General features: G+C 37.3%; 1 protein-coding gene across 1 annotated transcript in view; it reads right to left on the reverse strand.

Annotated features, from left to right (window-relative positions):
* LOC140949646 (neural cell adhesion molecule 1-like) overlaps positions 1-21,680 on the reverse strand; it is a 34,264-nt gene that overhangs the window by 12,202 nt on the left and 382 nt on the right. The window lies entirely within an intron of this gene.

Genomic DNA, 21,680 nt, shown 5'->3' on the forward strand with positions numbered 1-21,680 from the left:
TCCAAGTCATCAACTCAGCTGGATTGCAGAAAGGTATGTTCTTCTTGATATCGTGGTTCGTTTACTTACTTTGGTTTTCTAATAACTTTGCGTAAGCTTAAAACCTCAAAGATAAATCTTAAAATTTAAGATGCATGCACAGATATGCCATTGATTGATTCCTTTTTTGTTCACTGCAGAAATAACTGTACTCTTTCTTGCGCATCGTCTTCATTAATGGAATAATCTTAAGTAGCCAGATCTTGAGCTGTGCAGGCAAACATTTCTTTTACACCAATATAAGTCGGTGATGTGACCTTAGCATGTCCATAATTCAGTAATTTGGCTTGTTGTACAGCTGAGTTAATATGTTAGATCTTTGGGGTTACTGTACTTTTCAGGTGACAGCACTTGACAAAGCCGTGGTCACTATAATTTATTATTTAATATTCTACTACATTTCAAATGACAAATGATTTTCCTTTTGAAATTTTTACAGTCAAAAACTCTTGTTTTACATCTACACATAATTATGGTTCAGTGATATTGTGAAATCTTAATTTGGTCCATTTTGCTAGTGACGGCATAAGTTTGCCAGATCTTGAAGCCTATGTGTCATTCTGAGTGACCATTGTATATTTTTCCACATTTAAATGACAAATGATTCTTATTTCATAAATTGTACCATCCAAAACTCTCATGGTTTATACATATGGTTCAGTGGTACTGTGAGATCTTAATTTTGGTTCATTTTGCGAGTGACGGCACTTGCCAGATCTTGAAGCCTACAGTATGTGTCATTCTGAGTGACCACCGTATTATTGTTCCACATTTAAATGACAATTGATTCTTCTTTCATAAATTGTACATCCAAAACTCTTATGGTTTATACATATAGTTCAGTGATATTGTGAGATCTTAATTTTGGTTCATTTTACGCGTGACAGCGTATACCAGATCTTGAAGCCTATGTATCATTCTGAGTGAGCACCGTATTATTGTTCCACATTTAAATGACAAGTGATTCTTCTTTCATAAATTGTACCATCCAAAACTCTTATGGTTTATACATATGGTTCAGTGATATTGTGAGATCTTAATTTTGGTTCATTTTGCGAGTGACGGCGTATGCCAGATCTTGAAGCCTATGTGTCATTCTGAGTGACCACCGTATTATTGTTCCACATTTAAGTGACAAGAGATTCTTCTTTCATAAATTGTACCATCCAAAACTCTTATGGTTTATAAATATGGTTCAGTGATATTGTGAGATCTTAATTTTGGTTCATTTTGCGAGTGACGGCATATGCCAGATCTTGAAGCCTATGTGTCATTCTGAGTGACCACCGTATTATTGTTCCACATTTAAATGACAAGTGATTCTTCTTTCATAAATTGTACCATCCAAAACTCTTATGGTTTATAAATATGGTTCAGTGATATTGTAAGATCTTAATTTTGGCTCATTTTGCAAATGACGGCACTTGCCACCAACAGGGATAAGAACCTCATTTAAAAAAGCTTTCCACGGACTTTTATAGTCTTCCAAATATTTTTTCATACATATCACTCGTCTGGTACGAACCATAGAATCAATATCAAGCATATTTAAGCCACCCTTCTCAACTTCCGAAATCATTACATTTCGTTTTACTTTATCTTTCCCATTCCAAATAAAATAGTAAAAAAGCGAGTCGGCCTCTTTGATAAGGTCTTTAGAAATTGGCAACACCGACGCTCTAAACATAAACTTAGGGATGGCAAAGGTTTTTACAATTTGTATTCTACCATTTTAAAAACAAGTCAGAGACCGACAATCCACGTGCATTTTGGGAGGCTTATCGTCCTTTTATGCATTCGAGGTCCAGTAAACAAGCCAATGACATCACACTAATTGAAAACGATGTGGTTATTACGGATAAGAAAGAACTAGCTGAATTGTTCAACAACTTTTTTGTTCACATCGTTGATGATGTACAGGACATTAAAGAAAATAACTTTGGAAATGAATTCAGTGCACACCCCAGCATTCGAGCAATTGCAGAGGAAAACAGAAGAAAGAACGCCACACATAATTTTAATTTTAAATACACCAATAAGACCCAGGTTGAAAAACTACTATCAAACATCAACGCACGCAAGGCCTGCGGCCACGACACCATAACTCCGCGGCTTCTTAAGGAATCCGCTTCTGCGATATCTGGTCCACTAGCAGAGTTAATGAATGAATCGATCAAACAATGCAAATATCCTTCTCGATGGAAAATGGGGCAGGTTACACCTCTTTTCAAGAAAAATGATGAATTGAGTAAAGAGAATTATCGACCCGTTACTGTTTTACCGGCCCTAAATAATGTTTTTGAGAAACTTCTTGCTTCTCAACTAGACCAGTTCTATTCTGAAATATTGTCTGACTACATCTCAGCTTATAGGAGACACTATAGCTGTGAAACCTCGCTAATGAGGTTAACAGAAGATTGGAAGCGTAGTCTGGATAATAAACAAATTGTTGCAGTGATATCAATGGATTTATCTAAGGCTTTCGACACGATACCGCATGGACTCTTGCTGGCCAAGCTGAAGGCCTATGGTGTTAACAGTAGAAGTTGTATGCTTCTTAAAGATTACTTACAAGGTAGGATGCAGCGGGTGAAAGTAGGTGATACAAGTTCTGATTGGCAAGAAGTCATGCGAGGGGTACCTCAAGGCAGTGTTCTTGGTCCAATGTTTTTTTAATATTTTCATAAATGATTTATTCCTACAAATCAAAACTGTACAATTAAATATGTATGCAGATGATGGTCAACTCTACACCGCCGATACGGATCCGGTATCTTTGGAAAGGCGTATCTCGCGTGAGGTTAGCTCAGCAAATGCCTGGTACGAGATCAATGGAATGATAGCAAATCCCAGCAAACACCAAGGGATGATACTAGGAAAAACTGACCATCAGTTTAATTTCTCAGTAAATGACTCAGTGGAACTTTTCGGCGTTACAATTGATAAAGATCTTACGTTTAAGCAACACGTGTCCTCTATATGTAAAAAGGTAAACAATCAGTTTAGCGTTATGTCAAGGTTTGGCAAACTGATGTCTACTGAAACCATGCTCCGTCTTTATAAGGCATTTATACTTCCTCACTTTTATTATTGTTCTATGGTGTGGCATTTCTCAAGTAAACAAGATTCTGATAAACTGGACCTTTTAAACAAACGTATTCTTCGATTTATTTTCAAGGATTTTAACTCTGAGTACAATAATTTACTTAAAAAGGCAGGAACTGCAAACCTTAAGGACAAGCGTTTACAAAACATGATTCTCACTATTTTTAAATGTCTTCATTTTTCTGATTATCCAAGATATTTAAAAGATATGTTTCGTTTACGCTCTAGCACCTATTTTTTAAGAGGACATAATATGCTCTGTTTGCCCAAACCATCGACCACTTCTTATGGTATCAATTCCTTTAGTTACTTGGCAGCAACATCTTGGAATTCTCTCCCTGACCATTACCGCACTATTTCTGATTTTACTTCTTTTCGACGACTGATATCTACTGGGAACAATAATTTACTTAAAAGGGCAGGAACTGCAAACCTTTCTACATCATGATAATTTGCAAGTTAAATGTCTAGGTAGTTAGTTATCTTTTTTGCTATATAGAATTAACTTTTTATTATAATTATTTATTAATGTAGTTGGCTCGAAGATATTAGCACTTGAGTGCTACACTGTAAATTCGAGGGTAAATAAAGTTTATTGATTGATTGATTGATTTAAGAGAGAAAGACCACGCCATTTCCACAAATTGATCGTCTTCTTAAGTGATTTCAAAGTATTCCTAAAATTCAAAGTTTAACAGGTTCATCTCGTATCGTAATGCCCTTAATGCCATCATCTTCTCTTATCTTTATAGCTAAGGTCTCCAAAGCTATTATGAACAGGTAGGGAGAGAGGGGATCTCCCTGCCTTACTCCCCTACTTAGTGCAAAAGGTCCTGTTGTAAAACCATTGTTCATTACACAGCTAGAGGCGTTGTTATATTAGACCCGTATCCACTGAATAAAAGAAGGACCAAAGTTAAATGCATGTAATACTCTTAAAAGAAAATTTAAATTGAGCGAGTCGAAAGCTTTTTCAAAGTCTATAGCCACTAGAATCCCAGGTATATCTTTGTACCTAGCATATTCAATCACATCATCTATCGTTGTGACGGCATCAAAAATTGTTCTCCCCTTTACAAACGCGTTTTGATTAAAATGAATTACTTCAGGAAGCACCTTTTCCAAACGCTTTGCCAAAGTTTTAGACGCCAATTTAGCATCAACATTTACAAGAGATATTGGACGCTAATTCTTCACCAACCTTTTGTCTTTTCCTTTCTTTTCAATTAAGGTGATAACGGCCTGTTTCTGTGAGTTCGATAGTGCACCGTATTCGAAAGCATAGTTCAAACTTACATTGGACACCAAATCACTGGAGGAGCTTAACGACTACTTCGCTGATTTGTGCACTGATGACGCATATACGAAGCCTGTACCAGCTATTGTGGATAAGAGCTTAGAAGCCCCTCAGATATCAGAAAGACACGTGTGGAATTGCTTACAACATCTGAAGAAAACCGCTATGGGACCAGATCTCATTCCCTTTTGGATTTGAAGGGATCACGCTGAGATCTTCACAAGTGTCATTCATAAGATCTGGAATGTTTCCCTGAAAACTGGCAAGTGGCCCTCTCGTGGAAAAGGGCCCACGTGACGCCCCTCCCTAAGATCGACATCCCTAAGGGCAAGCAGGACTTCAGAGGAATTAAGATCACGCCTGTAATTGCACGCGCGTTCGAGAAATCTGTGTATAACATCCATGTACGAGACATTGTCGAACAGCATCTGAGTTCAACACAGTTTGCTTATACGACAGGGGGCAGTTGCACTGATGCGCTCTTGAGCATGCAGCACACCATCTACAGCTATTTAGACGAGCAAGACTGCAAAGCCGTCCGAGTATTTGCAATGGATTTTAGTAAAGCATTTGACTATGTCAATCATGAACTCCTGTCATCTAAGCTTAGGCAGTTGCCATTGAATCCCCTTATTGTGAACTGGTATTTAAGCTTTCTCGAGAAACGCCAGCAGCGAGTAGTTTATAACGGTTTTGAGGGACAGTGGCGTGAGGTCAATAGGGGTACGACACAAGGTAGTGTCAGTGGGCCATATCTTTTTAACGTGTTTATTAATGACTTGGAGATCAATCTAGAAGGTCGCCCAGCCTTGTTTAAATATGCTGATGATTCTACAATTATCGTCCCTTTTTGGGGAAACGGCCAGTGTCGCACCGACTTGGTGGATCAGTTTCTTAGCTGGTCCAGCCGCAATCGCATGACATGCAATCCAACAAAATGCAAGGAGATTATTTTCCGTAAGAAAGGTTTCAGTCAGGACATCGCGCTAGTTAGTAACATACCGCAGTGCGCAGAGTTATCCATATTAGGTGTTACTTTCCAACAAAATTGTAAATACAGTAGTCATGTGCGTGCGAAGGTAATTAAGGCGAACAAGTCATTATTCGTATTAGGATCTTTACGTAAGGAAGGAATGTCCCAGGAGGAAGTAGATCACCTTTTTAACGCAATAGTTTTACCAAATTTTTCTTACGCTTTGCCTGTTTATGGTGCCTCAGATTCCGACCTTTCTGTAATACAGAATTTTTTAGACCGGTGTATGAAAAGAAAGTTTATGTCCAAGAATGTAAATATCAGGGATTTGCTAGAGAAGGCGGACAAGACACTCTACAAAAAAAGATCGAATGACCCCGAATGCCCGTTCTTCCAGTTTTTACCTAAGGAAAAGAACATGAGGTACAATCTTAGAAATACGTCAGTCTCTGTCCCTAGAATCTACACTGACAGGTTTAAGAACGTTTTTAGTAACAGAATAATTTTTAGATATGATATGTAAATAGTTTTTTGAGTTTATATTGTAACTTAGGATATGTGATTTTATCTTAAGAAATAAAGATTATTATTATTATTATTATTATTATTATTATTATAAACTATCAAGTACCAACTTTAATTTCCAAGCAAGGGCCAAAAGGCTAAGTAAAACTCGGCTGTTAAACTTTCGTTCCCTGGCGATCTATTTTTCTGGAAGGTCTGTAATACATTATAGCATTCATCATATCTAAGGATACCCTCGCAAACGTTCCTCTTCTCCTCGGCTAAAAATGGAACATCGGTGAGATCATTTATAAACGAAGAAATTGTCTGCGTGTCTGCGGAATTTCTACCATCGTAGAGATTAGAATAATATGATTCCAATTCATTCATAATCTTTTTTGGGTCGCTAGATAATTCTCCAACAGTTGTTAAGATTTTTGCGGACACTGCTTTTAGTTTTGTTTGAATTTTCTAAATTCAAAAAATATTTGTTGTTTTTTTCACCCATTTCATACCAGGTTGCCCTAGAGCGAATGATTGCCCCTTGTGTAATGTAATCGTACAATTGATCATATTCTTTTTGAAGGTAATCCAGTTCCTCGAGATTTCCACTATTTGGATCAATATCACATTTTTCTGTACATTCCTTCAGCTTATCTTCCACCTTTTGTAGTTTTGCTCTTCTTTCACGGGCTTTACCTTTACTGTATGTAATTGTTTGCTGTCTTATTTTGTATTTAATTAAATCCCATAAAACACGCTTATCCTGAACCTCTTTAAATTCCTCTAACCAATTCACATATTCAGTGGTTAAAAGTTCACAGTAGTCCGAGTCATTTACTAAGTTCGAATTGAATTTCCAGAAATTCGGTCCTCTCTCAGTTTCATCTAAGCCGCAAATTGAAAGGGTTATTACCGAATGGTCAGTTTTTATTGATGTTTTAATCTCCGCTGAAATTATCTCATCTTGCAAACTGTCGCTTATAAGCCAAAAATCTAAACGCCTCTGCACAACCGGAGTTTTTTGACGCCAAGTAAATCGTGATGTAGTGGGGTTCCTAATACGCCAGATATCAACCAGATCGAAATCGAGGTGCATATCTTCAACTAATATTGCGGAGTCTTTCTTTCTGTTGTTTCCGCCCCGTCCATCTAAGTCAGGGTCAAGTATGACGTTAAAATCGCCTCCGACGATAATTGGGTAATCCTGTTCTGTTCTAGCCGCTTTCAAAATTTCTGATATTTCTTTAAAAAAGGTACATTGTTCACTACATTTGTTTGGAGCGTATATATTTAAAAGAAAGTATGGTGAATCCTGAATGGAAACCTCTAAGAAAACATAGCGACCCTGAGAATCAACCTTGATAGATCGCATTTGAAAGTCTAAGTTATCCCGTACCAGTACAAGTACACCTCGACTATGGCTACTACCGTGCGAAAAGAACATGTTTCCTTTCCACTGTTTTCTCCAGATATTTTCGACTTCTTGAGTACTGTAGGTTTCTTGCAGAAAACAAATATCGGCTCCAGAATTTAAAAGCCAGCTAAAGATTGCTTTCCGCTTTTCAAAAGTACGAATCCCTAGAGCATTTAGTGACAAAAGGCTAAAATCAACGTTACTACGCCCTACTTCGCCAAAGGGAAAAACAACTTCATTAGGTGGGAAAAGTTAAGCGTCAGTTTGGCACCTTCAAACTTTAAAGAATATATCCTCATTAACGCGCCAGAATAGCTTTGAAAAACATAGTAAAAGCAAAGCAGAACATCTACAAAAGCAAAAACGAAAAAATTACATTTCAACGAGATACTGAAAAACACAAAACTTAAAAGAGCAGCAAGATAAATATCCTTAACGCTGCCCTTGAGGATGGAACTAATTAAATAATTCGACATCTCTCTTAGAGAGCTTTTGCTGCATGGTTATAATATACAATATATACAGCATTGTGTCATTGTTCTGCAACCCAATCATTTACACTGAGTATGAGCAGTACATGCTTTTTTACCAACTGTGGGTTACTTGTTGGCTGCTAAATCATGGCTCTTCATTTTCCTTTCAGAAAAAAAATTGAAGGGCCAATATGCTCTGAGGGAGTCAACTAGCATCAGTTAGTCAGACAAGAACAAGTACCTTGCATGCATTTCCGTTGCATATTTGTCATCAGAGGAGTCTTTGTCTGAAACAGCTGTATCAGAGTGGCATGAAGGTAATTCATCAGGTTCAGTGATGAGGACCTCCCAAACAGGGAAAATCTCTGTGTAAGGCTACTTTCCTGGCAGAGCATTGAGGTTAATGGTTAAATGGCCCAGTTGGACCGCAAAGTTGCATGGTGTCAAAGCCAGTGAAGTGAAAATAATGGTAATAGAACACACAGTGAGACCAGCATCAAACCAAGGAGCACCAGATGATGCTCCTGAGTTTTCTCTGGCACCCACCACTTACAATAGAAAAATGAACTTGATCATAAGCATAACACAGATCATTTTTTGAAGAACATTCAGAAAAGAAGACATTTTAGATAAAAATGTACAAAATAATAATAACACTCAAGTTGAAGTTGACATGCATCATGATTCAGTTCCTTTTCAGTTAAGTTCCTAGAACCATATTTACTCAGTAGACAATTTCACAATTGTTTGAGTTTTGATGAAGACCTACAATGTAGTAAGTGAATATCCTTTGACACCCATGGGAAGGAGCCATGTTAAAACTAGGTAAATTACCAAATCTCAAAGTGATTTGTCACAATCCAATGAAGATCTTGCCTGTGTTGCAGACACTCTAAACCTTCTGTATAGAGCATGCCGTCTGAGAGTTAGTGCACAATATCATGTTTGAATCCCATAGAGTCACAAAGACATGCATGTATATCAGCGTTTTGTGATTGGCTAGGTTCTTACGCTGTTTGTGATTAGTCCGATTTGAAATAAAGTGTTGACACAAAGTCACATAATCTCAATGACCTTTGTATGGTATGGTGGAGCCACAAACTTTCCCTTACCAGACAAATGTCTGCAAAATTTGCCATCTTTGCAGAGCTGTCCTTGTTAGTTTGCACCGAATCACTCTGTAACTTGCACGGGACGAAAAAACGGATTTACCGAACGTCAAAGGTGAAGTCAAACGCGCGATAAAGGCCACCTTTGCACACCTTTGTACAACTTTGACGCGCGACAAATGTTTACCTTTGCCCGCGGTCAAAGGCGCGTCTTCAGGTGATAAAGGCCGTTTTTGTCACGCCTTTAACCCCTACCTTTGACGCGCGTCAAAGGTATATTTCATTAGCATTTGTACCCCTATCAAAGGCGTCGTCAAATATGTCTGAGATTCAGGCCAAAGGTGTGACAAAAGCGCGGCAAAGTTATGTCTGTGATTAAAGTCAAAGGCTTGTGAAAAGTGTTGTCAAAAGTGTCTGAGCCTCAGGTCAAATGTGTGACAAAGTTGTCGTCAAATGCGTGTGAGATTTAAGTCAAAGGTTTAACAAAGGTGTTGCCAAATATGTTTGTTTTTTTCCTCCCCTCGCATCGCGCCTCTCGCTCGTCTCGCGCTTCGCGTGAATTCCTCGTTCTCCTCGCGTTTCGCGCGAATGCCGCGTTATTGCCTCGCTAGTCATAAGCGCTTGATATACAGGCTAGAATCCAACTTGAGATTTTCAGTCAAATTCAATTGCGAACTGGATACCGTTTAAAAAGGTGGACAGATAAGAGATTGAGTTCTTAATCTTGTACTTTATTGTCCTAAAACCTCACTAGATGATTAGAAAGCTGAATAATTCCGATTAAAACTTTTTTAAACGCATAAAAATGGTTTTTTAATACATTTTCACGATTTATTGTCTAAAGTACTCAATGCAGTTTGTCAATGGACAATCATAATGACTGCCGCAAATTTTTGAAGCACTATAAATGTTCCAGATTCACGCTGTTGTCACGGACGGCAACCTGCAAAATAGTTTAAAACACTCTTTCACGATAGCCAGTGCTAAAATCATGGTAAGTAAGAAATGTTCCTGATCAGGAGCCTATCTGTCTTGATGTTATCTTTGCGAAGATTTTCATTCTAGAGTGCTTTTGACTCTTGATGTAAGTGAAAGACAAACGCCATGTATCTAACTTCAATCTTCCTTTGTTGTGTGCTTTTTTTTCCCACTGGAGACTTATCACTTTGCCTTGCTTCTTTTATCTGTGAAATAATTGTAAAAAAATATAGAAATTTGAGATAAAAAGTTCAGTCATAGTGTTTTAAATGAATTTTTTGGCCCCACTCCCTTTTTACTATCGCTCGTTTTCTTCAGAAAATCCCCCTTTCTCTTTACCTTTATCAAAACTTAAAGACCCTGTTAAAAATGTGTAGCGAACCTAATGCTTTTGAATGGAAACATTACATTTCATGTACATGTATTGTCATCAAGTTCGTCAGCTGTGAAATTTGACGTTTAAATCGAGCCTTATTATCACATAATAAAGTCCAGGAAAATTCAATTAAAATTTCCCTCTATGCCCAAAGCTTAAAATTAAACTAAATAAACACTTTATATTATACCTAGCCTGCATAACAAGCGTTTCCAATCGAGTTATTGCGCGAGTTAGCCCCTCCCGGCCCCTCCTTCCTCTTTTTTTGCCCTCTTGCACAAAACTCGCGCGGAAAAGCTTGCTACGCGGCTATTTTTCTACCTTTTTAACCCCCAAAGTTATTGTCCAGTAACAATAATGAAGGGACAGCTCGGTATGTTTGAATGATTGTTATTAAATGTTGAAACATACCCAGCTGCCACTGTAGTGGTAAAAAAATCAATGGAATATTTTAAAAATTAATTATGCAGTATGAGCCCCATTACGTCTGGAACCCAGAAAAATCAATAGAAAGAGATACTCACGTTAGCAAAACATCCGAAGTCTTCAAATAATCACACTTCTTTGTTTGATAAACTGCACTGAATCCTGTTCAAATAAGCTTATGTACTTGCTTCAGTAATATGCCCATCAAAGTCTGGTACAGACATTTTTATTGAAGTACACTGTCAATGAAAAAAGATATATGTAAGTCTTATATTATTTCATTACCTGAGTAGTTCTCGCAGATAAATATAAACTGTTAGAAAAACCAGAGTTGGTTAATCTTGATGTTAGTAGGTTCTCGCATGAAGTTTTGAGTTTAATTGCATTGTGAAATATAAGCCAGGTATTACTTTTGCAGAAATGCATTAACCCTATTAAGAAAAAGGGCTTGATCTAATGTAAACTCTACTGTGATACAGAAAGATTTTTATAGTTTACTGAACCAGATTTAACGATCAGAAAAGCTCCCAAGCACGATATACACGCCTGTTCGGAGTTGGTTTCTGTAAGCTTAACATAGTAAAACAACTGTGAAGTTTGAAGAAGAACTATTGCATGCACACATAGAAAAGAATGACACGTACCTTTTGAACAAGTTTGTAGTCTAAACTCTATCAGAGATAAGGGCGAAAATATTTGTTAAAAAAAGCTGGACTGCTTCGTACAAAAAAGCAGCTTTTGTTTTCTTCAGATCTGCGTAGTTTGTTTGTTTGCGCGGGCGGAGAGAGTTTGTACCCGCGACAATTTCGCGCCAAAAACAGGGTGTCTTGCTTGGGTTCAGTCTTCCATCGTCCAGTTGTTGAGTCATTGTTTTGCGTCGCTATCATTTATTCATCGCATATTAATCGATCAAGGGGAAAATGATCCACTCAAGATAAGACAAAAACAAAACTCACTTAATTCACCTCGCAAAAGTACATATTCCAGAACGTTTTCAAAAATAATTATAAACACCAATTACAATGATCATCAGCCTGTGTTCGGTATTATCGTATAAATATCTTTAAAACAGTATTCAAATACAACTTTTTAATTTCCTTTCTTAAAATCAGTTTCGACATAAGTGTTTGTAGAAGTAATTCATTGCATATTTGCTCTCACCTTTGACACCATTCAAAAGTGTTGTAAAAGTGTAGCGGTCGTAGTTGACTTCATTTTTGACTAGTATCAAAGGTGTGGTCACAGCCACTACTCTTTTGACTTTATCTTTGACGTGCGTCAAAGGTAAAGTCAAAGTCACCAGCATATTTGACAACGCCTTTGATAAGGGTTAAAGGAATAGCAAAGCATTGATGCATTTGACTTGATCTTTGACGCACGTCAAAGGAGAGGTCAAAGTTGTTACCAATTTGACTTCACATTTACCGAGGTCAAAGGAGTAAGCACAGAGGTTATATATTTGGCGACATCTTTGACGCGCGTCAAAGGTGACGTCAAAGCCAATACCATATTTGATTTAACTTTTGACGCGTGTCAAAAGTGTCGTAAATCCAATTTTTCGTCCGGTGTTGGCAACTTTACTGAATTTTAAAAACCTTCCTTCTAGTGGCCTATAAATGCAGCTGTATTTTCAGTTGTCCATTCACCCAACATATGTAATTGGAGATACATCTGCATCCACTTTCCGCAGTGGTGACAGATCCTAGGGCTACCCTAAGCACTGCCTTAAAAAGTGCCACTCCGAGGACTAAATCTAGCCAATACACCCCATGGAAGAGTAATTACTGAACTCCAAATGCCATGATCCTATTTTGTTCTTGGCATATTTTATGAAAAAAGAGTGCAGTTATGTTTTATGTAAAAAAAAAAATACTGTGTGTGATAAGTTTTTTGATAAGCATGGCTTAAATTTTAATCACCTGCATGCCAATAATAATAATGATGATGATGAATTAAAGAAGTTCTACAGAGCTTTCATAGTGTATAGATTGTGTTTGGATAATTTGGATATTTAATCAGTCCAACACTGCAAGCAAAACAGCTGATCATGTGAATCAGAAAAAAATTGCTCACATTTTTAGCAAATAATTTGATTTTAGTAAAAAAAATAAATGTAATAAGTTATTTATGGTCATACAATAATACAAGAGTTTCACCAAATCATATTATTTACAGTGATATAATAATAATAATAATAATAACAATAATAATAATAATAATTAGAATAATAATAATAATAATAATACAAGTATTTAACCAAATCAGTGGAGAGCAGATTTGCTTTCATAACTTGAAAAGCTTTTGGCTACCTATAGGATGAGAGTAAAATTGGGGTGTCATTTCATGCTAGTTTTAGAAGTTTAGCAGTAAATGAAGCACCTTTAAAATAAAATACATGTACATGTTGAAAAGGTGACAAAATTAACCTTATAAGTGTTTACTGCTGGGTAAAAATATATCGAAGTTGTACCCAAATCATAGAAATGCACAGAGCTTTCGCATAGTAACACATTTTATTTACAAGAAATATTTTTATATAACTGATTTGGTTGAAAATGAATCATACAGATGTATCTCCCCTTGGGGTAAGTGAGTAGCACTAGGTACACTATATAATATTATTCACTGCCTATTTTGGGTAGTGGATAATATTTATCAGTTGAAAACAAGTTCTTATAAATAATAATTAGAGGAATATCGCTTATCATAATAATTTGAGGCTAAATTTATTTCCTGTGGTTGATGTTCTGTCCATTAGTAAGGATGTCACATCTACATTGGGAGTGATGTGTACATGTTGTCATCGTACAACCATTTGCCAATAGTATCAATTGAATCTAGAAAGAGTATATTTGAAGTATACCACTCAAATGGAGTTACGTTTTACCTGTACCAACCTTAGATAATTATGAACCAGCTAGTGTTGACTTGCACTTTCAAACCCAATGTACATTCTTATACACTTATGAATTTAGATAGCTTCACATTGTATGTGCTTTTTATTTAAAGGCGTATATTTTGTGGTACATGCAGTGCTCTGCAGAGGCCAATGGAACTTTCTTTTAATTTATCTTGCTTTTTATTGTACAGTGTATATTAAAGATAATAAAGTCATTTTACTCTTGAAATTTTGTTTGGTGTCTAAATTGTTTGTCAGTCATCTATGGTACCAAATAAAAATAAGAAACATGTGGATAATGATGTTTTGATCAAATTTGCTATCTTGAGCGAAAGTGTAAAAAAGTGATATTTTAATCAACTTTGTTTACCTTACTTAAAGTATGGAAAACTGCTATCTTGGCAATATTTGCCATCCTGAGCAAAGATACAGAAGAACTGATATTTGATCAACTTTGCTACAATGAGGAAAAGTGTGGAAAACTACTGTTTTGATCATATCTGCCATCCTGAGCAAAATTGAGAATAAAGTGGTATTTGGCCAAATTTGCTACCCTGAGCAAAACAGTGGCAAACGCCTATTTTGATCATATTTGCCACACTGAGCAAAGATACGGAAGAAGTGATAATTTGACCTCATTTACTACACTGGGCGATACACAAATAAGGTGAATTTTTGCTCAGATTTACTATCCTGGGCAAAACTGTTGAGAAATGAGTTTTGGTCACTTTTGCTACATTGAGCAAAAATGTGGGAAATTACTACTTTGACCGAATTTGCTATAGAGAGCAAAAGCATTCAAAAATTCATCTTCGATCGCTTTTGCCCATTTGCGCAAAAACCTGACAAATGTCAGTTTTGCTATCAAGTTTGACACCCCTGTAAATGCCTTGGTTATCCTTGTTTTTACACACGGGGCAAATTTGAGGCAAATTCGGCATTTACCACCCTTGCCACTAAAGCAAAATTATGGCAAAGTTGGTCCTATGTCATGTGGCAAAATTGAGCAATATTAAGCAAATGTGGCATTTGCAGATGATTTACTCTAAATTTGCTATAGAGGTAAATCCGTTTTTTCGTCCAGTGCTACGAATGAACCGGAGCGCAGTAACGAGCCCTAACCCCACCCCATTGCCCTTGCGGTAAATAAATCATCGCGTTTTTCATTTTTTTTTTATGCGCATTCGAGAACCTCCAAAGGGAATACTGAGAGTCTTTGTACAGTTTCAGTTTATTCAGTACCGACAAAAAAGAACAAAACAAAGCAAAAGACAAGTACACAGAAACACGCAGAAGCAATGTGGTGAGGAAGCCCAAAAAGAAACCGTTTGGCTTAGGTAATCCCCTTTTCGTTCGTTTAGCGTCGAATAGGCTTCCTGGTTTTGGGTGGGTCGGTCGGTGGGGCGAAAAAAAAATCACAAGAAATCTGAGAACAGGAGGCCTGAAACACCATCATCATTGCCGTGGAGACTGAAAACAACAAGACATGGTCACCAAATCGACACAAACTCAATATGGCGGAAAATGTGATGGTCAATTTCATAAAAAAAGGCCCAAAAAGGGTAAAAAGCAGAGAGGATACACCAATTCTAATTTTTTTAGATTAAAAGAATTAATCTAAGTCCAAAAAAAATAAACCTTGTCGTTTCTTTTTCTTGCTTTTTTAAAAAATCCCAAAAACTGGGTCTTTTGGACGACACTAAACGAAGAAAAAATTAATATAGGTATTAAGCTCCCTTAAGGTATAAAAGTATAAGTTTACAAGGACAGGATCGAACGTATACTGAGTAAATAAATGATAAAAATTTGATCAAATTTAAATGAAAGGCTAAGAGCCTAAGCGCTGTCTGATAACGAAACGGTAAACAAGAAGTGCTGCCTCTCATTTAAAACAGACGTGAAATACTGGGTGGACCACATCCTGAACTCTCGCGAAAACCGCAAGAGAGGAACTCTCAGGGCTAAGGAGACTAAACAGGGGCGTAGCTACTTGTACGCAAGGTTCGCACGTGCGTACCCGAAAACGTTGAGGAAAAAAAATAGAATGAAATAAACATTACTAAAAAAATCGGTTTCCAGAGAAGCGACGACATTAATTGGAGAACCGAATCTTGGATGATTTATTTATATAGCAAGCTTGATGATGTAAAGCGTGAACGCGTTGTTTTCTCCACGACCTGTCTTCAGAGTAGACGAAGTAGGGCACAATTACGTCAATGTGTGGTGCTTTTGTCGGTCATCTGTAAACTAAAGTCGGAGGTACTACAAACTTGATTTTTAATAGCTGAATTAATCATAAACGGTTGACGTCAATGAACATAACAAGCCGACAGAATTAAAGAATTTTAGAGGTTGTGTCATTTCATAAACAGCAAAAATGCTTTTGCTTACAACCGTTAACCCTACCTTTAATAAAGGCACCTTAAAAAAATGTTGAGATTTGGGGTAGGGGGGGGGGAGGGAGGGGGGGAAGACGATGTAGAAAAAGTTGGGCGCACCTCCGGAAAAATCCTGACTACGCACCTGCTAAAGCCCGAAACTGAACAACAGGAGTCTTGACGAAACGTCCTCAGTTATCACCTGTCCGGGGTCGTACTTTCAAGGAAACGCTGATCAAGAATCACTCATGACGGAATGAAAACTCCTCGTAGCTTCCAGCGAAAAAAGGAGTGACAACAGTGGTAAGCGGTCGTTCTGTGAAATGTAACGCAATCTTTGCCGTTTACGATCTTTCGGCGCTTGGATTTGAAACGTTGTTGTTTGGTATGTTCTCCGGTTGGATAACTGACATTTCCAATATATGGAAACACCATGCTAAGGTACGAACAACAGTCATTCACAACATTGTTCTGTACGCTAAAATCTGATTTCATGGACGTAAAACGTTTTGAATTTTAAGACTTTTTAATATTAGTGCTTTGCCGTCCCTTTGACAACTTCACGTGACTGGTGCACTTGGCAGGAGTTGACAGCTTAAATCTGCCTTTCTTGATAGCAAACGGCATTAATTTATATCAGATCGCTGTATAAACACGTCCTGGTTTCTGAAAGCTGATAACATGAAACCACTATTGCTCAAACTGATTTCTTACTGTATTTTTTCAAGTTTTAAGCATCGGCCCGCCGCGTCTGGAAAGCTCAAATTTCAGAAAAGTACTACTTGTATTTTTTGGCCTCAAAAATTTTCCTTTAAAGTTGCCCATAGTTTTGAAAACAGATTTTGAAAGAAGAGATAACGCTCTTTAACGTGGTATAAGACTCGTTACTGAAATCGAGGTACCAGTCGACGATTTTGGGCTTTGAAATTTGCCATTTTTTCATTGAACGAAAACGTTCAAAATATTGAAAATAATGAAAAATCTCTAAAATATTACACTTTTGTTCAAACTGAGTAAATCACCACTTAGAATGTGTGCAATTAAGTACTCTTTTGAATAACTTATTTGTTGTCCGCATTACAATAGATTGAACTTTAAAACGATTTTTTTTGTGACAGATGGTCTCGGGCCTGGAAAACCCGGTCCGAGAGCCGCGAAACCAATAACCCCCCCGTACGTGAAAAATAAATATCGGATCGAAGTAAAAATTACATTTATGTTAATAGCTTACCTAGTGCTACTTTGTGAATTTTTTTGAGAATTTTCGATTTTTCACTTTGTAGACGTACCTCTGGTCGATATTTACTGACATCCGCTCTTAAAGAGTTCCTTAGCACTCTTGAATCCGCGACCTCTCGGTTGGACATCCGTGAGTGTTGTGTATGGCAGTTGAAAGTCGGACGCGAGTGCGAGGGACAGTTTAATATTTTCTGTAACGCAGGCGGCAAGTTACTCATTTGCTTATCATGTCAGTTGTAAAGTTAAGTACTTTGGGAAGTGAGGATTCGAGGGGAAGACAACGTTCTTCATGCTCAGTTCATGTGTTTCGCAGCTCTATCCGGCGTTCCAGGGACCCAACCAGTTTTCAGCTGTGGATGCATGCTTTTCACGAGGAGACAATTAGCTTCAAAGCGCCCTAATCAATCAACTCAGCAGAATCGGTTTTAGCAGATTACCTTCCTTTTGTAGTTCACTACTTTTCTTAACGAGGTGAATTCAGCAAAGAGGCGACCAAACTGAATCACAATTGCCGTCATAATTTGCCTCGGCAAAGAGGCAAATGAAAAAAGCGATTTGCTTTACCGAGGTGGACAAACTGAATAAAGTGACTTGGACTGACTGACAAATTATACGACTGACATAAGTACTTTTCGCATGCCATCGTAAGCATCAGTGATACGTCGAAAATTAATAGGCTATGCTTAGTCTAATCTGGTTAGTTTTTAAAGGCATACGGGCTTGTGCGTTTACGATTGTCGTATACATCACTCGCGTGAGGACGAAAAACCCTAAATGCATAGTTACGTTTATATGCCGTTACGCGTCCTAGACAGGCTCGATAGATAGCCTAAATAAAAGTAATAATATACACATACCTCCAAACGGAAGAAAGACCAGTACGAGTAGAATAAAATCCGTAAGGCTTCCAAACCAACGTTTGATATACATCTGATATTCATTGCAATCATGGGCAGAGAAAAAATATTTGCCATTAACTCCCACTCACCAAAGGCGAAGATTGTACCGACGCAAATTGGAATCAAATTCCAGCTGAAGCATAAAGGTCAGTATAACTAAAATAGCATCGTTGGCGGAAGTTAGCAGTCACATCATTAACTATGCCTTTCATTTGTTCAATTTTTTTTTATTAAATTATTATTATTTTAGTGTTTTTCTATCTAAAAATGTATGTTTTTTTTCCTCGAAAAATCCTCTATTTTCACTGGCATTTAACACAAATGACATAAAGTTGGACACCCTTTAAGAGAATTCAATATTTGGTTTTGATTAGCATATTTGAAGCTTAAGTTTGTCCTCTCTGAGGGGCGGGAGCGGACTCTCTCCCCTCCCCACTCCTCCTCAAGTTAGGGGCTGGAAACGACTGAAATTTTAGACTTTAAGAGCTAGAGTTAATACAAATACGAGGTAACTTTTAGTAGCTCTTTAGAGGTCTTGAGCTTTAAAATGACACATGCCCTCATTTTTTTCTTTTTCTTCCTTTTTTCGTTCAAAAGCGATGGACGGTCAGTTAAAACATGAAGTATTAAACAGAAAATGTAAAACGGAAAATGTAAAACCTTTTTCTTTTTAATCCCATCGCCATGTTTTCAAGTTATGTATGATTTTAAGAAAAAATAGTCACAAGACAAATCACGTGATTTACTGAAGATGACGAGGTCTTTCGGTCTTTCGAGCTGTAATCTTCCTGGTAACAAGCTACTTAGTGAAGGATGCTACAATTGAAAACTCGTAAAGTAATCGGTAAAGCCTTTTCCCCTGGCTTTCTGCAAATTCTTCATTTGTCCGTTCCTCGAGTCGTACAGCAATTTCGGGATGTCATCGTAGACATGGAATTCCGTGTCTTTCAGATGTTTCCGGGCTTGATGCACCACTAGTTCCTTATCTCCATAACTTCGTCTCTCGATTTTTTTTTTTTTTTTTTTCATCTGGAGATGGCAAAGAATCTTTGGAAGCTTTTGACCGGTTTTTGCGTTTGCCCAACATTAAAAAAACTATAAATTTTCCACAATGATTCAGGGAGCTCGGCGAAACACGTTTACTCTACCGTGTTACCAGTCCCAGTCATCCACCAAACATTTGCTCAATTGACAGATTCTGATTTGCAAATCATTTCTAATGCCTTTTGAAATAATAGGGGACAAAACTCTCGAGGGGAGAGGGGAGGAATTTGTTCTACTTACCTCTACCCGGAGCGTCCGTACCGACGTACGGTGACGTCATAACCAACTTTTCTTGGGTGGATAGTTTACTAAATTTTCTTAGGTATGGAGCTCCCCGCTCGCTCTCGCGGAGGCTCCGCTGTTAGACCCAGGCCTTAAACTACTTGAGAACAACAAGATTTTTTTTTTTTGGAACCATCGAAAGGGCTGCTATAAATAGATATAGAAGGACCTTTTTTGTACCTCGTTTAAAATTTTTTGGTTACATTCTGCTGATTAGTGGAGAAGGTTCGCGCTTGTATTATGTAAAAGGCGGTTGTTTACCCCTTCCAGTTGCCACCGCAATTTACAGATAATTATGGTATATTCGGTGTTACAAGTAAGAAAAGATAAGGTTAAATATGAAGTTAAATCCAAATAGTATACCATAACCTTAATGCAGATTACAAAGGTGTAGAAGTGGTTAAAGGATGCCCACATATGAAAAAAACAATAATTGAAGAGAAACCTCCTTGTTCAGATTTACTTTCTATTGTTCTTTTCATAAACCTCCAGGATGACAGATTTAAAATTGTAACAGAAATTAAACTGAATTTTGGTCGAGTCCGTAGATGTGTATTTTATACTTCGATAAAAAGCTTTGTGTATTTTTATTTGTAGTTGTACTGTATTTGTATTTCATTTTCTCCATTTGCTTTTGAGTACATTGGTTTTAAAAGACAACAGAGTTACATATAAATGGAGAAGGGAAAGATATACAGTGGATCCTCTCCTTTGGACAAAGGGGCACCTCTTTTCAGGAGACACAAAATTTGGTCCCGGAAGAATGTTCAGTTGTTTCTCTATTCAGGGGAAATTGACACTTTTTCTGGGTCCCGAAACCCAATTTTAACCTTCTTTCAGGGGACACCTTAGCACTCAAAAAGTGACAGACCACAAAAAGTGTTGATTAGTTTCAATGTTCACCAGTCAAATTGGCTACAGCTTTTAAAACATGAACTATAATCTCACTAAAATCGGCGACTAAGCTTGTGAAAATTCAACATACAACATCGAACACGTCTTTTTCAATAATTATCTAGCTGCTTGAAATATTGACTGCGGCAGATTTCCAGGTAGAATAACGTATATATATATATTATTTTTTGGTTCAATATTAGCAAACTCAAGCCCAGCCTCCATTCAGGAAACACCTCTTCTTAAGAAACACTAGCCTTGGTCCCGAGGGTGTCCCTTGAATAGAGGTTCCACTGCAGTAGAACTTATTATAAGCTGTTTCAATTATAGATCAAATTTTATTCTTCAGGATAAAATAGAAAATATAAACGAGAGGAAAAGAGAAACACCCAAGTAAGATACATGTAGAAGATACAAGGGTCTGCGTGGCAGCGATTAATACACCAGAATTGATTGATATAGCCAACCTGGTATACTAATCAGGAGTTCTGGATCCCCAAATTTCTCAACAAACAAGATAGTTTTTCGAAATATTCTGAAATTTTCTGATTTATTGTGAACCTTTCGCAGAACTGGAGATGTGTGAATGAACAAGTTTTTGTAATTGATTATATATTTAATTTTGGTACAGAAGAAGCTACTCCGAATCGCGCACATTTCGGTTTAACGGTAAATTGAGCCAAAGTATGAAACTATTTCGAATCGCCTTTTTTTTATCATCCTGAGTAATAAACCAAATTAGTGTATGAACACTCAATGATCTTGGCGTTTTAAGCCATCTGATTGCTTCCCGATCTCGGGCTTTATTAATGCGGTGAATATAAAGCAAAACAAAATCGGTGAGTAAACCCGGCGTTTTGCTTAGCATGCGTAGCAGGCGTCGAAAAGTATAGGGGATAGGGAGGAACGGAGAAAGGGAGGTTGATTGGGGAGGGAGAGTAAGGAACGCCGCTACTTTTCCTTTTCCCCGTTTTCGCGCTTTTCTCCCTCCCTCCCCATTGCAAGAAGCGACAAAGCGACATTTTTCATTTTGCGAGTTGACAGAAACACAAAGTTCTGCATTTCGTCTCAGATGAAGATTAATGTAAGATTTTGACAATTCCTTTTAAATCGTTGATGCTAAAGCCTGCAAAAGGATGGAATCTATGTTTTCCAAATTTTGAAAATGCTGTAAAGGTCCGCCCTCTGTGCATCTCTTGTTTATGGCTTCATGTTCATTCCTGAATTAACCTGTCAATCAAACTAATGGTTTCCTTTCTGATTCTGTTGAGATCATTTTGTGTGTATGAATTATACCAAAACATTTTTTTAATCTCAGTGAATAGTGGCCTTAGAAATAATATATTTG

The sequence above is a fragment of the Porites lutea genome, chromosome 10 (genome assembly GCF_958299795.1).
Source record: "Porites lutea chromosome 10, jaPorLute2.1, whole genome shotgun sequence".
Classification (NCBI taxonomy): domain Eukaryota; kingdom Metazoa; phylum Cnidaria; class Anthozoa; order Scleractinia; family Poritidae; genus Porites; species Porites lutea.